Below are 14,441 nucleotides of genomic sequence, written 5' to 3'. Positions count from 1 at the left end.
AATAGAGCCCCTGAAGACTCTTGAGAGTGTGACTGTTTGATATTTTCAACTAGACAAAGAAAGCTTCTAAATATCTTAAGGTCATTGTCCCATGGGATGCTTAGGCCAAATATATATAATTTTTTTGGGGGGAAAGAAATTGGGGTGTGACTTTTGTTGAATGGAGTGGATTATGATTAGACACACAGGAAGCCCACAAAACTTTGAAAGGAATTATAGAAACTTGGAATGAAAGGGATGAGATAGTACAAAATGAAGAGAAGTTTTTGTTCTCCTAGCCTATACAGAAAGCAAGCTGAAAAAAATCTGCTTAGTTACAAGGATGACTTTGCTCATGGGGAAAGAAGGGCAGAACCAAAATCCCAGAAGTAGCAGCCAAAAGCTCCAGTGAATCATTCTCAGGAAACAGGACTATGCCATACAAGGACCTGGTGACAATGGCTTGGGAAGCACCAGAGACATACAAGGAGACAGTGAGTTTTGTGGCTGCAGGGTAAAGGCTGGAGGGACAGGCACGATTGTTCCTGTGTTGAGCCCTCTTCCAATACAGCCAAATCTCAGTCTGTATTAGTCTGGTGAACTCCATTGGCTCCACTCTGATGACTCCATGAGACCCTGCCCCACCCAACTCATGCAGCACCAGAGGCTCTTTCTGTGGCAGGCAGCCACCCTTGGCCTGTGATGCAGTCTTTCTTAAAAAAACTCCCAAAGGTCTACATGCCCCAGGCGGGTGGCAGCTGGACTGGGTGTGAACTCTGCTTTATGCTGAGTCGCCCCAGGCTCAGCACAGACACCAAATCTGAATCTGCATTAACTTTGTAAACACCACTCGCCCCAGCCTGGTGATTCCCCGAGACTCTGCCTCACCTAACTCGTGTACCACCGATGCTCCTTCAGCAGCTGAGCCTTACAGGCAGCTGATAGGTAGTGGCAGGCCTTGGGGTGAGCTTTGCCTTTTGCTGAGCTGGCCCAGGACTGGTACAGGTGGCAGCCAGCCTAAGTTTTCAGTGTGGCCTCTCCCACGTGCCTATAGGTCCAGCATAGGCAGCTACCAGTTGTGGATCACTTAGTAGCTCTTACCAGGTAGCCTCAGGCTGGTCACAGGCAGCTGCTGACCTTGGCCTGCATCAGAGCCCCTCCCAAGAGGCCCCAGAACCAACACACCCAGTGGCAGGCTTCAGACCACAACCAAGCACCATCAATAGGTACAGCCAAAGGTAGGTACCAGAGACCACTGGGGCAAATACTGCTCTGTGGGTTCAGCCCATGCACCGCAGCTTATATGCTGCAGTTGTGGCCAGTCCTCACAGCTAGTCAGCCTGAGGGTTAGTTCTACCCACTGATGTGCCAACAGCAATAAAGACTGAAGTAAAATAGGAGGGAACACACAATTCACACAAGGGGCACTCCTGGAGCACCTAGCTCATGTGGTCAAAGAGACTCCTCAACTGGGCCCTACAGGATACCTACTGCATAAGGCCACATTGCCAAGACTGGGAGACATAGCAGATCTACCTAATACATAGAAACAAACACATGGAGGCAGCCAAAATGAAGAGACAAACATGTCCCAAATGAAAGAACAGGAGAAAATTCCAGAAAAATAAATGGAGGCAAGCAATCATACTAGATACAGTGTTCAAAACACTGGTTATAAGGATGCTCAAAGAAATTAGTGAGAATTTCAAAAAGAGATAATAAACATAAAGAAGGACATAGGAACTATAAAAAGAGCCAGTCAGAAATGAAGAATACAATGACTGAAATTAAGAATACATTAGAAGAAATCAACAGCAGGTTAGATGAAGCAATGGATTGAATTAGCAATTTGGAAGACAAGATGTCAGAACACACCCAATAGAACAGCAAAAAGGAAAGAGAATAGTAATAAAAAACAAAACAAAACAAAACAAAAACCAGGACAATTTAAGAGACCTCTGGGACAACATCAAATGTAGCAACATTTGCATCGTAGGGGTACCAGAAGGAGAAGAGAGAAAGAAAGGGATTGAAAACGTATTTGAAGCAATATTACTGAAAACTTCCCTAACCTGACAGAAGAAATAGACATACCAGTCCAGGAAGTGCAGCGAGTCCCAAAGAAGAAGAACCCAAAGAGGTCAATACCAAGACACATCATAATTAAAATGACAAAGGTTAAAGACAAAGAGAGAATCTTAAAAGTAGCAAGATAAAAGCAGTTAGTCACCTATAAGGGAGCTCTCATAAGACTGTCAGTTGATTTCTCAACAGCAACTTTGCAGGCATGAAAAGATTGCCACAAAATAGTCAAAAGTGATGAAAAGCAAGACCTACAATCAAGACTACCCTACCCAGCAAGGTTATCATTTAAAATTGAAGGTGAAATAAAGAGCTTCCCAGAGAAGAAAAAGTTACAGGATTTTATCACCACCAAACCAGTATCATAAGAAATGTTAAAGGGACTTCTTTAAGAAGAAGAAGGTAAAAAAAGAACCTAAAGATGAATAATACATGGCAGTTACTATGTACTTATCAATAATCACTTTAAATGTAATGAATTAAATGCTCCCATCAAAAGAAATACGGTAGCTGAATGGATAAGAAAATAAGACCTATACATATGCTGTCTTTACAAGAGACACACTTTAGATCGATAGACACAAATAGATTGAAGCTAAAGTGATGGAAAAGATGTTTCCTGCAAACGGAAATGAAAAAAAAAGCTGGGGTAACAATACTTTTATTAGACAAAATAGACTTTAAAACAAAGGCTATAATAAGAAACAAAGAGGGATATTTCATAATGATAAAGGGATCAATGCAACAAGAGGATATAACCCTTGTAAATATTTATGCAAACAAACAGGAGCACCTAAATATATGAAACAAATATTGACTTACCTAAAGGGAGAGCTCAACAGTAATACAGTCCTAATAAGGGATTTTAACATACAATTGACATCAATAGATAGATCTTCCAGACAGAAAATCAATAAAGAAACAGTGGCCTTAAAAGACACACTAGACAAGAAGGATTTAATTGATATTTTTAGAGCATTTCACCCCAAAGCAGCAGGATACATATTCTTTTTAAGTGCACATGGAACATTTTCCAAGATAGATCACATGTTAGTCCACAAAACAAGTCTCAATAAATGTAATAAAATTGAAATTATGTCAAGTGTCTTCTCTAACCACAATGGTATGAAGCTAGAAATCAATTTCAAGAAAACAACTGAAAAACCCACTAACACATGGATATTGAATAATATGCTACTAAGCAACGAATGAGTTAATAATGAGATCAAGGAAGAAATCAAAAGATACCTTGAGACATATGACAATGAAGCACAATGACTCCAAATTTATGGGACACAGCGAAAGCAACCCTAAGAGGGAAATTCATAGCAATATAGGCCTACCTTAAGAAACAAGAGAAATCTCAAATAAACAATCAAACCTTATACCTAAAGGAACTAAAAAGAACCAGAAACAAAGCTCAAAGTGAGGGAAGGGAATAGCAAATATCAGAGTAGAAATAAATGAAATAGAGTCTAAAGAAAAATAATACAAGAGATCCATGAAACCAAGAGCTTGTTCTTGAAAAGATAAACAAAATTGATAAACCTTTAACCAGACTCACATGAAAAGAAGTGAGATGACCCAAATAAAATCAGAAATGAAAGAGGAGAAGTGACAACTGACACCACAGAAATACAAACCAGTATAAGAAAATATTACAATTATGTGCCAACAAACTGGAAAATCTGAAAGAAATGGATAAATTTGTAGAAACATACAATCTTCCAAGATGAATCAAGAAGAAACAGAAAATCTGAACAGACCGATTACTACTAACGAAATTGAATCAGTAATCAAAAAACTCCCAACAAACAAAAGTGCTGGACTGGGTGGCTTCACAGGTGAATTTTACCAAACAGTTAAAGAAGAATTAATGCCTGTCCTTCTCAAACTATTCTAAAAACTTCAAGGGGATGGAAGATTCCTAAGCTCATTCTACGAGGGCACCATTACCCTGAATCCAAAACCAGACAAAGACATTTCAAAAAAATAAAATTGTAGGCCAATATCCCTGATGACCATAGATGCAAAAATCCTCAACAAAATATTAACAAATCGAATTCAGCAATACATTAAAAAGATCAAGTAGGATGTATTCCTAGGATGCAAATTTGGTTTAATATATGCAAATCAATTAACATGATACACCCCATAAAGAAAATGTAGGATAAAATGTAGGATTGTATCAATAGATGCAGAAAAAGCACTTGACAAAATCCAGCATCTATTTATGATAAAACCTCAGCAAAATGGGGATAGAGGGGACATACCTCAACATAATAAAGGCCATACATGACACACCCATGGCTAACATCATACTTAATGGTGAAAAGCTAACAGCATTTTTTTATTTTTATTTTTTATTAAATTTATTGGGATGACAATTGTTAGTAAAATTACATAGATTTCAGGTGTACAATTCTGTATTACATCATCTATAAATCCTATTGTGTGTTCATCACCCAGAGTCAGTTCTCCTTCCATCACCATATATTCGATCCCCCTTACCCTAATCTCCCACCCCCCACCCCCCACCCCCCTTACCCTCTGACAACCACTAAACTATTATCTGTGTCTATGAGTTTCTGTTTCTCATTTGTTTGTCTTGTTCTTTTGTTGTTTTTGGTTTATATACCACATACCAGTGAAATCACATGGTTCTCTGCGTTTTCTGTCTGACTTGTTTCGCTCAGCATTACTCTCTCAAGATCCATCCATGTTGTCACAAATGTTCCTATATCATCTTTTCTTACCGCCGAATAGTATTCCATTGTGTATATATACCACAACTTCTTTATCCATTCATCTATCGAAGGACATTTTGGTTGTTTCCATGTCTTGGCCACTGTAAACAAAGCTGCAATGAACATTGGAGCACACGTGTCTTTATCTCTAAATGTTTTCAAATTTTTTGGGTAGATACCCAGGAGAGGGATTGCTGGGTCATATGGCAATTCTAGTCATAATTTTTTGAGGAACCTCCACACTGCCTTCCATAACGGCTGCACCAGTCTGCATTCCCACCAACAGTGTATGAGGGTTCCTTTTTCTCCACAGCCTCTCCAACATTTGTTACTATTTGTCTTGTTGATGATAGCCATTCTGACTGGGGTGAGGTGGTATCTCATTGTGGTTTTGATTTGCATTTCTCTGATGATTAGTGATGTTGAGCATTTTTTCATATGTCTATTTGCCATTTGTATGTCCTCTTTGGAGAAATGTCTCTTCAGGTCCTCTGCCCATTTTTCAATTGGGTTGTTTGTTTTGTTGTTGTTGAGTTGCTTGAGTTCCTTGTATATTCTGGATACTAGCCCCTTATCGGAGGCACTGTTTGCAAAAATCTTCTCCCATTCAGTTGGTGGCCTCTTTATTTTGTCAATGGTTTCTTTTGCTGTGCAGAAGCTTTTAAGTTTCATATAGTCCCATTCGTTTATTTTAGCAAAAAGCATTTTTCTTAAGATCAGGAACAGACAATGATGTGCATTCACCACTTTTATTCAACATAGTATTGGAAGTCCATGGTATTGGAAGCAATCAGACATGAAAAAGAAATAAAGGCGTCCAAATTCGAAAGAAAGAAGTAAAACCCATTATTTGCGGATGACATGCTACTATATATAGAGAGAACCCTAAAGATTCCACCAAAAAAACCCAAAAAACAAAAACAAAAAAAACCTATTAGAACTGATAAATTAATTCAGTAATGTACAGGTTACAAAATTAATATTCAGAACTCAGTTGCATTTTTATACACCAATATCAAACTATCAAAAAGAAAAATTAAGAAAACAATTTTATTTACAACTGCATCAAACAAACAAACAAAAAAACGAAGTAAATTTAACCAAGGAGTTAAAAGGCCTGCATTTGGACAATTATAAAACATTGAAGAAAGAAATTGAAGAAGACACAAATAGGTGGAAGCATATTCCACCCTTATGGATAGGAAGAATTAAAATCGTTAAAAAGTCCATACTACCCAAAGCAATCTATAGATTCAATGAAATCCCTATCAAAATACCAATGACATTTTTCACAGACCTAGAACAAATAATCCTAAAATTTATATGGAACCACCAAAGTCCCCAAATAGCCACAGCATTCTTGGAAAAAAAGAACAAAGTTGGAGGTATCACCTTACCTGATATCAAAATACAAGGCTACAGTAATCAAAACAGCATGGTACTGGCATTAAAACAGACACATAGATCAATGGAACAGAATAGAGAGCCGAGAAATACACCCACGCCTATATGGTCAATTAATCTATGGCAAAGGAGACAAGAGTATACATTGGGGTAAAGACAATATGTTCAATAAGTGGTGTTGGGAAAACTGGACAGACTCATACAAAAAATGAAACTAGACCAGATAAACTAGACCATGCAAAAGAATACACTCAAAATGGAAGACTTAAATGTAAGACTTGAAATCATAAAACTCCTAGAAGAAAACATAGGCAATAAACTATCTGATACTGCTCTTAGTAATATTTTTTTCTGCTGTGGCTCCGCAGGCAAGGGAAAAGAAATAAACAAATGGAACTACATCAAACTAAAAAGATTTTGCACACCAAAGGAAAGCATTAACAAAACGGAAAAACCTACTGAATGAGTGAAGATATTTGCCAATGCTACATCTGATAAGGGGTTAACAATCAAAATTTATAAAGAACTCATACAACTTAACACCAAAAAAATTGACAATCTAACTTAAAAAAAAAAATGGGCAGAAGACCTGAATAGACATTTCTCCAAAGAGGATATACTGAAGTCCAATAAACATATGAAAAGATGATCAACGTTATTAATCATCAGAGAAATGCAAATTAAATCCACAGCGAGATACCACTTCATACCTGTCAGAATGGCAATCATCAGTAAATCAAGAAATAACAAGTGTGGAGAAAAAAGAACTCTTGTGTAATATTGGTGGGATCTCAAATTGGTGCAGCCACTATGAAAAACAGTATAGAGGTTTCTGAAAAAATTGAAAACAGAACTACCTTATGACCCAGCAATTCCATTTCTGGGTATCTATTCAAAGAAGTCCAAAACACTAATTGAAAAAGACATATACATCTTTATGTTCATTGCAGCATCATTTATGGTAGCCAAGATATGGAAGCAATCTAAGTGTCCATTGATAGATAACTGGATAAAGAAGATGTGGTACATATATGCAATTTATTATTACTTGTTCATAAAAAAGAATGAAATCTTGCCATGTGCCACAGTATGGATGTACCTAGAGAGTATTATGCTAAGTGAAATAAGTCAGAGAAAGACAAATACGATTAAGTGAAATATGATTTCACTTATATGTGGAATTAAGAACAAAATAAATGAACAAACAAAACAAACAGACTCATAGATACAGAGAATAAACTGTTGTCAGATGAGATGGGGATTGGGAACTGGATGAAAAAGGTGAAGGAATTAAGCAGTACAAATTGGTAGTTACAAAATAGTCATGGGGGGGTAAAGTACACCATGGAGAATATAGTCAAAATATTGTAATAACTATGTATAGTGCCAGGTAGGTACGAGACTTATTAGGGGGGATCACTTTGTAAATTATGTGAATGTCTAACCACTATGCAGTACATGTTAACCTAATATAAAATGATATTGAATGGCAACTGTAAATGAAAAATTAAAAACTTGAACTAAAACCAAAAAACTAAACCTGAGGAAACAGCATTAGGTACCTGGACCTAATTTAAATGACAAAATATTGGACCTCAAGCCTGAGCCTGAGGCTGAGTGGGATGCAAATGTTGGGAGTCTTGAGAGAGTGAGTCGGAGGGGCGTGAATTTTGGTGGCTAAAGGCTGGACGGTAGTAGATAGAGAAGATTACTCTTACGGATTCTGTTCCTCTTTATATACACAGCTCCTATTCATGCCAAGGGATGGAGTTTAATTTTCTTCCTGTTGACTATTGGCTGACCTTAGTGACTTGCTTGATTAATTAATGTGGTGAAAGTGATGTTATGGGGCATGGAGGCTAGGTGATAAGAAGCTTTACAGCTTCTGCCTTGTTCTTTTGTAATGCTTACTTATGAGACATTTCCTCTTGGAAACTAGGAGTTGCTGTTGCTGGTAGAAGTTCAAGCAACACAGAGATGCAACTTGTAGGCACTGCAGTTGAATCTCTAACTGAGCTCCCTCCAAAAGCCAGCATCATTGCCATCTTCGATGAGCAGCCCAATTGATCCTCAGCCATTGTCTTACTCCCATTGCATGAGAGACCCCAGTAAGTGCCACCCAGCAGAACAGTCAATCCACAGAACCATGACAGACGGTAATGAATTGCCTTAAGCCATTAGATTTTATGATGGTTTGTTACACAGCAAGAGATTACCAAAACAATAAACATTTTCACACCTGGCACACTTCTTTTCCTTCACATGGGGTACCTTGCTTTGACATTTTCTTAGCTTTCCACAAGGAAATCTTTCATCTGGCCTCTACTTCAAAACTCTAAATAAAATTCACTCTCTCCTTTCTTGAGTAATTAACTTGTTTCTGACTCCTCTGCACTTGAGATATAATTTGTTTCATGTTAACTTGCACTTAATTACGTTTTGTTTTCAAAGGTCCTTGATTCACTCCCAAGTCTTGTATCCTCTGCTTTTTCTATTCAGTTGTAGATTTCTTAAGACAGACTCAATCTCTTTATTTCTTTCCTTACCCCAACCACCTTCACAGCCTCCAAATTTATACTAGCCAGTCAATAATTTTAACTCCCTAAATCTTTTCTAGAATGTTCTTTAGAATTGGAGGATGAGTTTTTACACTCTCAGGCCTAGCAGTCCTACTGAACTTGCTTGGTATAAACTATTAATCACCACATGAAATTTTCTGTTCCATACCATATTAATGGTTTGGAAATCTGGGGACTTGAATTACCTTGAGTTGCCATTACCTGTTTTCTTATTTTTCCCTAATCCTGTTTCGACTTGGTCTATCTACTAGTTTTCCTTATTCCCTACTCTTGTGGCTCTGGAGTTTTTCCTATCTAATGGCAAGCTTTTTTCCTGTCTAAAGACTTTGAGTTTCCTTCAAACCAAAGTTCTCTGCCCCGGCTTCTTCATACCCTTCTGCTCTCAGCTCAAATGTCACATCCTCAGAGACCTTTCCTGGCCATCTACTCCAAAGTAGCTCCAAATTCCACTCCTCTCCCTATCCTTTTATTTGATTTTATTTTCTTTGTTATATTCATCATTACATGGAATTATCCTCCTCATTTGTCTGTTTATTCTAAGGCTCCCCTTAATCTTGTTTGTCCTCCTTTTTCACTATTATGTAAGGTCCAGGAGAGAAGAATTTTTTTTTTGGGGGGGGGTTGTTTTTTTCAGTTATTGCTACATTCTCAGAGTATGGCAGATGGCCTGGTGCATAGTAGGTACTCAACAAATATTTGTTGAATGAATGAATAAACTCTCATAATCCTCTTCTCCTCAGCATAGGGAGGGGACTAGGGGAACCAGCTCAACCCAGAAGCTCTTGATTCAGCCCACTAAGAACTGCAGTGACAGTATCTGGCCTTGTCAGTGGGAACAGTAACAGTGAGGAAGGAATCAACTTTAACAAGTTTGCAAGAAACTCATTCTACTAAGGTTAAATTAAAAATATTGAAATCTTAGATTTCTTATTCATATTTTTGTGCTTAAAACTGTGTTTATGCTCCAATAAGCCAGAATTGGGATAACTGGATATCAAAATGAAAAAAATTATTTTTAATTATTTTTATTACTTTGCCAAGTGGAACAAGATTTAGAAAAATTTTAAATGCTTTTATTAGCCTAAACTATAGGCAAGCTATTTGTTTTCCTCTCGTTTAAATATATATGATACCTTGAATAATGGAACCAATTGTTAATTTATCTTGTGTCACATAGGTAATTTTCTCTCTACATGTATGTGTAAGATGATAGATTTCAGAGCAAATACATGATTTTCAAGAGTCTGTGGAGAGTTGCCTGTAATAAATTTGGAAATTGTATTCTTTAGAAACATGTAAGTTGAGACTTCTTGAACTCGCCCATATACTATTTTCTCCTTCCAGGTGCATAGGAGGATAATGTTTTCTCCCAACCTTGCAGTGGGGAAAAGCCATGTAACTAGTTCTGGCCAATGGGCTATGAGCACAAGAGTCATGTCATTTACTCATGTAATCACTGACTAGGGAACTCTCTCTTTCCCTTCCACAGTGTCTCAGGAGGCTGCATATTCCAGATGGTGCAGCTACAAGACAATAGAACCTCCATAAACTGAGCTCCCTCAGTGACTCGCTGGTGACCTATGTGGAATATGTAGCTTGAGTCCCTGAATCATTGAATCCCTAAATCACTGTCTGTGGACCTGTTTGGGGTACACAGCATGAGCAAGAAATTATAGTGTTTGACCACTGAGATTTTGTGGGTGGTTGTTACTGCATTGTAGCCAATCCTAAATGCGTATCATTGAGAAATGGGAACTGGGGTTGATTTATTTATTTTTTTTTAACCTTATCTCTAGTAGAAAAGATTTTTCATTATTCCTTAAGGAATCACTTTAAATTTCTTGAAATTTGTTTTTAAAACAAAGAAATTGCACAATGTATATCTGAATTTGATAAAGGGGAATACTTCATGTGTTTCTGATTTGTTCTTGATAGTATTGAAGGAAAAATCATATACTGAGGTCCTTGGTTATAGTATTATAGATGCCTTGATCGTTTTTGGATACAGAGGGAGGAGCTCTAGGACTACTGTGGTTTTAATTCACAAAACCATCTTTTATTTCCACTTCAAAGTAGCTGCAGCTACTATCACTTAAGATATCTTTTCAGCCTTGTGTCATAGAAATTAGCATTTTATTACCACAAATTATTCTTGTTTGCTAATTCCAAAGATGTCCAAAAGCAAGAACAGCCTCCTGAGCTGTTAGACTTGGGAAGAGAATAGTAAATCAGCGGGTAGATAGGAGCATATATCATATTAAACACAGGGAATTCACCACAAAATCATTACACTAAAAAGCGACAATTTTGATTGATTAAAATGGTCTGGGCTGGATAGTGTTAAATCACAGTGAGTGATATGACATTATAGTTTTACATAGCATATTTCTGCCAAGACAATGAAGGTAAAAGGCATTGTCATCAGATGATAACAGACAATAAGAAGAATCCTGATGGTAGATTTATTACCTGGTTTAGATTTAGAAAGAAGTAATTCTTGCCCTGTTCCACTTATCAAATGACTGTAAATTCAGTGATGATGTAAAATTCTAAGGCAGAGCCACTTATAGTTTTGACAAAGTACCAGCTATAAAGTATTTATTGTTCTCAGTGGTTCTGCCTTACACACTTAAATATTTATCAGAAACATAAGCTCCTCTGATAAATGTTTCTGATCTTTACGGCTAGATTTTTTTTTAACATTTAGATTTTTCATTAGAAACTAGATCTATATTTTTATTATGTTAATACATTTGAGCTTATAATTTGAAAAGGCAATATGTGAGTTTTTAAATTTAATTCCTTTTAATTTCTGCTTTTAAGTGTTAAATTTTTGAGGTAGTGTTCTTAGTAAAGCAATTAGGACTTCCTTATTTTGCCATTGCTATAGGGGTGGCTCAGTCAAATTTTCTGAATTTCATCCTTATGTATATACCAGATGAAATTTAAATTAATGATAGTCTAGGTGCAGTCTGAGAAAATGTGTGGTGCCCCAGGTATGTTTGGTGATTGTTCTGATGCCTATCCAGTTTCTGAACGACACAGGCACAGGTGGTTCCTTGCCCTGGCACAGGGGAGTTCTCGCTTAGCAACACAGATGTCTGGACCAAAGATTAGCGCCCGAGTAAAAAGAGGGCAGCACTAGACTGGTCAGTGATCTGTGGGGTGACATGTCAGGGGAAACAGGACACTCCATACAGGAGGTTGGAGACTAGACTTGATTAGATCTTCTTAAGGCTTTCAAATGTGAGACACGCAAATGGTAAAGCAGCTCAAAAGCACAGTGACTCACAGAAAGAAATCCATTAGCAGACTCCATAAGGTTGCCGTAGTTGCCACCTGCAAAAGCCAAAGGTTGAGGAAAGAGGAGCAGAGTCACTGAGTAGACATTATAGAAGCTGAAGTAGAAAGTAGTGGAACCATCAGGAAGTTGAAACTTGACATTAAGGAAGAACAAATGTGGGCTACGTTGCTAGAATGAAGCTGTTAAGAGGATTTTTTTTGTGTTATTCTTCAATTTCCTGGATATTTGTACGGCAAACTAACTTCAACTGTATTAAACTGGGCTTCTCCCTCGCCCTCCAACTTCAAAATGTCTAACATATCTGAGAATATAATGAATTCATATGATTACAGAGTTTTAGCTCTACAAGAGAACTTAGAGACGTCTTGCCAAAACGTTTTTCTATTTATTTTTATTACGAAGAATTTCAGTGCCAGAGAGGATAAACAACAGAGCCTCTGCTTAGCTCTACCACCTGATCATGTACTGTGATCATAAACTTCTTAAAGCCACAGACATGTCTTAAGTAGCTGTTTCTTCTGGCCCTGGTACAAAGTAGGAGTTCAATAAATGCTTTTTGAATAGTGAGTCATAGCAAAATCGTATGTCATTTGATAGTTTAGATTTGCTTGCAGAGCTGGTTAATTCTAAATAGTTAAAACAAGGAATATGGTAAAAAAAGATGAGAAGACTTATTTGATACTCCCCAACCTATTTTGTTAATGCTTTCTCTTCTGCACACCACACATACACACACTCATACACATACTCACATGAAGGAGTTATTAGTCTTGTAAGCTGATTAAGGAGGTTTTATATCCATCAAATTGGTCCTGGAAAATTCATTGCACAAAGCTAGCATTTGGGGTTCAAAATTGCATGGGTAATAGAGCACTGACAGCATCCAACTAATTTACAGTTAGCTCTCCTCACTTGCTTAGATTCATGGATTAAAAGTGAAAGGTTTTATATTTGGAACATTTTCTGATTCAAGGATAAGAAAGGTTAGTGTGAAGCTAAGTTCTCTGACCCTGTAATAATTTACATGGAGCTTTCAATACCATGTCATTTTCTTAAATATCAAAGGCTAAAGATTATTTTGAATAAATCAAACCTTAAAAGAAGTCTCTGTGAGCTATTACATGTCTGTTGAGTAGACTGTTTTATAGAAGGAGAATAATTAGTTGAATTCAGGGACATTTCTTCACTTTTTTTTTAGCCATATCTCTGAAAGAACAACAGTACTGAGCTCTGAAAGTTACATTTGCCACTCAATATTCTTTCAATCTTTAGTTTTATTTTTCCCTTGATATAAATTATTCAAAACCAGAATACATAATTCTCTAAAATAGCATATATCAAAAATATCAAAGAAAGAATGCTACTTCTAATCTTTGTCTGAGTTTTATCTTAAGAGTTATAAAGACAAATCCTTAGTTTTGTACTTAATTCTGAATTGTGGTCTGTATTGGAGGGTTGGGTTCCTTTTGCTAGGAAAGTTTCCTCATCTAAATTTCCTACCAGAGGACTTCTGAGAATTGTAATGATTTATGAGACATTATTAAGGGATTGGGCTTGGGAAAGAGAGAAACTCAGCAATTTCTATACTGCTCTACCTTGGAGTAGCAGAAGAATTTAGGTCAAGGTCATGTGCAAGGGCAAATTCTGACCATTCACAAAGTAATTTTACTCAGTGTGCCATATGGTATTGTTTGGATTTTGTGTGACACAGCAGTCTTTCTCTAAATTCTGGGACAAAATAAATCCTAAAGAAGACAAAGTCAAGAAAAGTTTGAAGTCCTTATTTGTGTGAAATGAAAGAAAGAAAAATAAAGGTTTGATGAAGATCCTTTAAATAGGTGAACTTTATATCATATGCTGAGTACAACAAAAAAAAATCATTTCAGATGTTGAGATGTGTCTGCTGAAGGAGACCTTAATATTGTCCTCCCAATGGCTCAGGATTGCTGGCATTTGTAAGGGAAATCCTCAGCCCTCCCAAAGAGATAAATAGGGTCATCTCAGTATCCTCATAATCCCTTATGAGCCAGACCTTTGTTTTAGGAATTAATTCTAAAGGACTCGGGACTTTGGCTATCCTAACTTCGTAGAAGTTCAGAATTTGAAAATTGTCCTCCTTCTGCATTAGTTAAGTAAATGTTCACCCTCCTTGACTTAGGGTTGTTCTTGAGTTTTTGGGAGACCTACTTATAATGTAATGTTTACAGCAAATAAAATGCCATGTAAAGCTCCTTGAATGGATGTTGGTATCCATACAAGGTGTGGGATATGATTATAGACTTGCTACAGGTCCGTCAAACAGCAGGATGAGGGCAAACAGGACTGGTGAATATTCAAATTCTAACT

At 37.0% G+C, this 14,441-nt stretch overlaps 1 long non-coding RNA gene across 2 annotated transcripts in view; it reads left to right on the top strand.

The window, feature by feature from the left end:
* Positions 1-10,546, top strand: part of LOC109448664 (uncharacterized) — a 93,039-nt gene extending 82,493 nt beyond the window's left edge. For both annotated transcript variants that reach the window (XR_012495017.1, XR_012495014.1), the window contains one exon: positions 10,281-10,546. This is a non-coding gene — a long non-coding RNA (uncharacterized LOC109448664). The remainder of the gene's footprint in view (positions 1-10,280) is intronic.
* Positions 10,547-14,441: the final 3,895 nt, after the last annotated feature.

Source organism: Rhinolophus sinicus, linkage group LG03, assembly GCF_036562045.2.
Source record: "Rhinolophus sinicus isolate RSC01 linkage group LG03, ASM3656204v1, whole genome shotgun sequence".
NCBI classification, from domain to species: Eukaryota; Metazoa; Chordata; class Mammalia; order Chiroptera; family Rhinolophidae; genus Rhinolophus; species Rhinolophus sinicus.
Note: the sequence above shows the minus strand (reverse complement) of the source record. Positions and strands in the feature narration are given on the sequence as shown.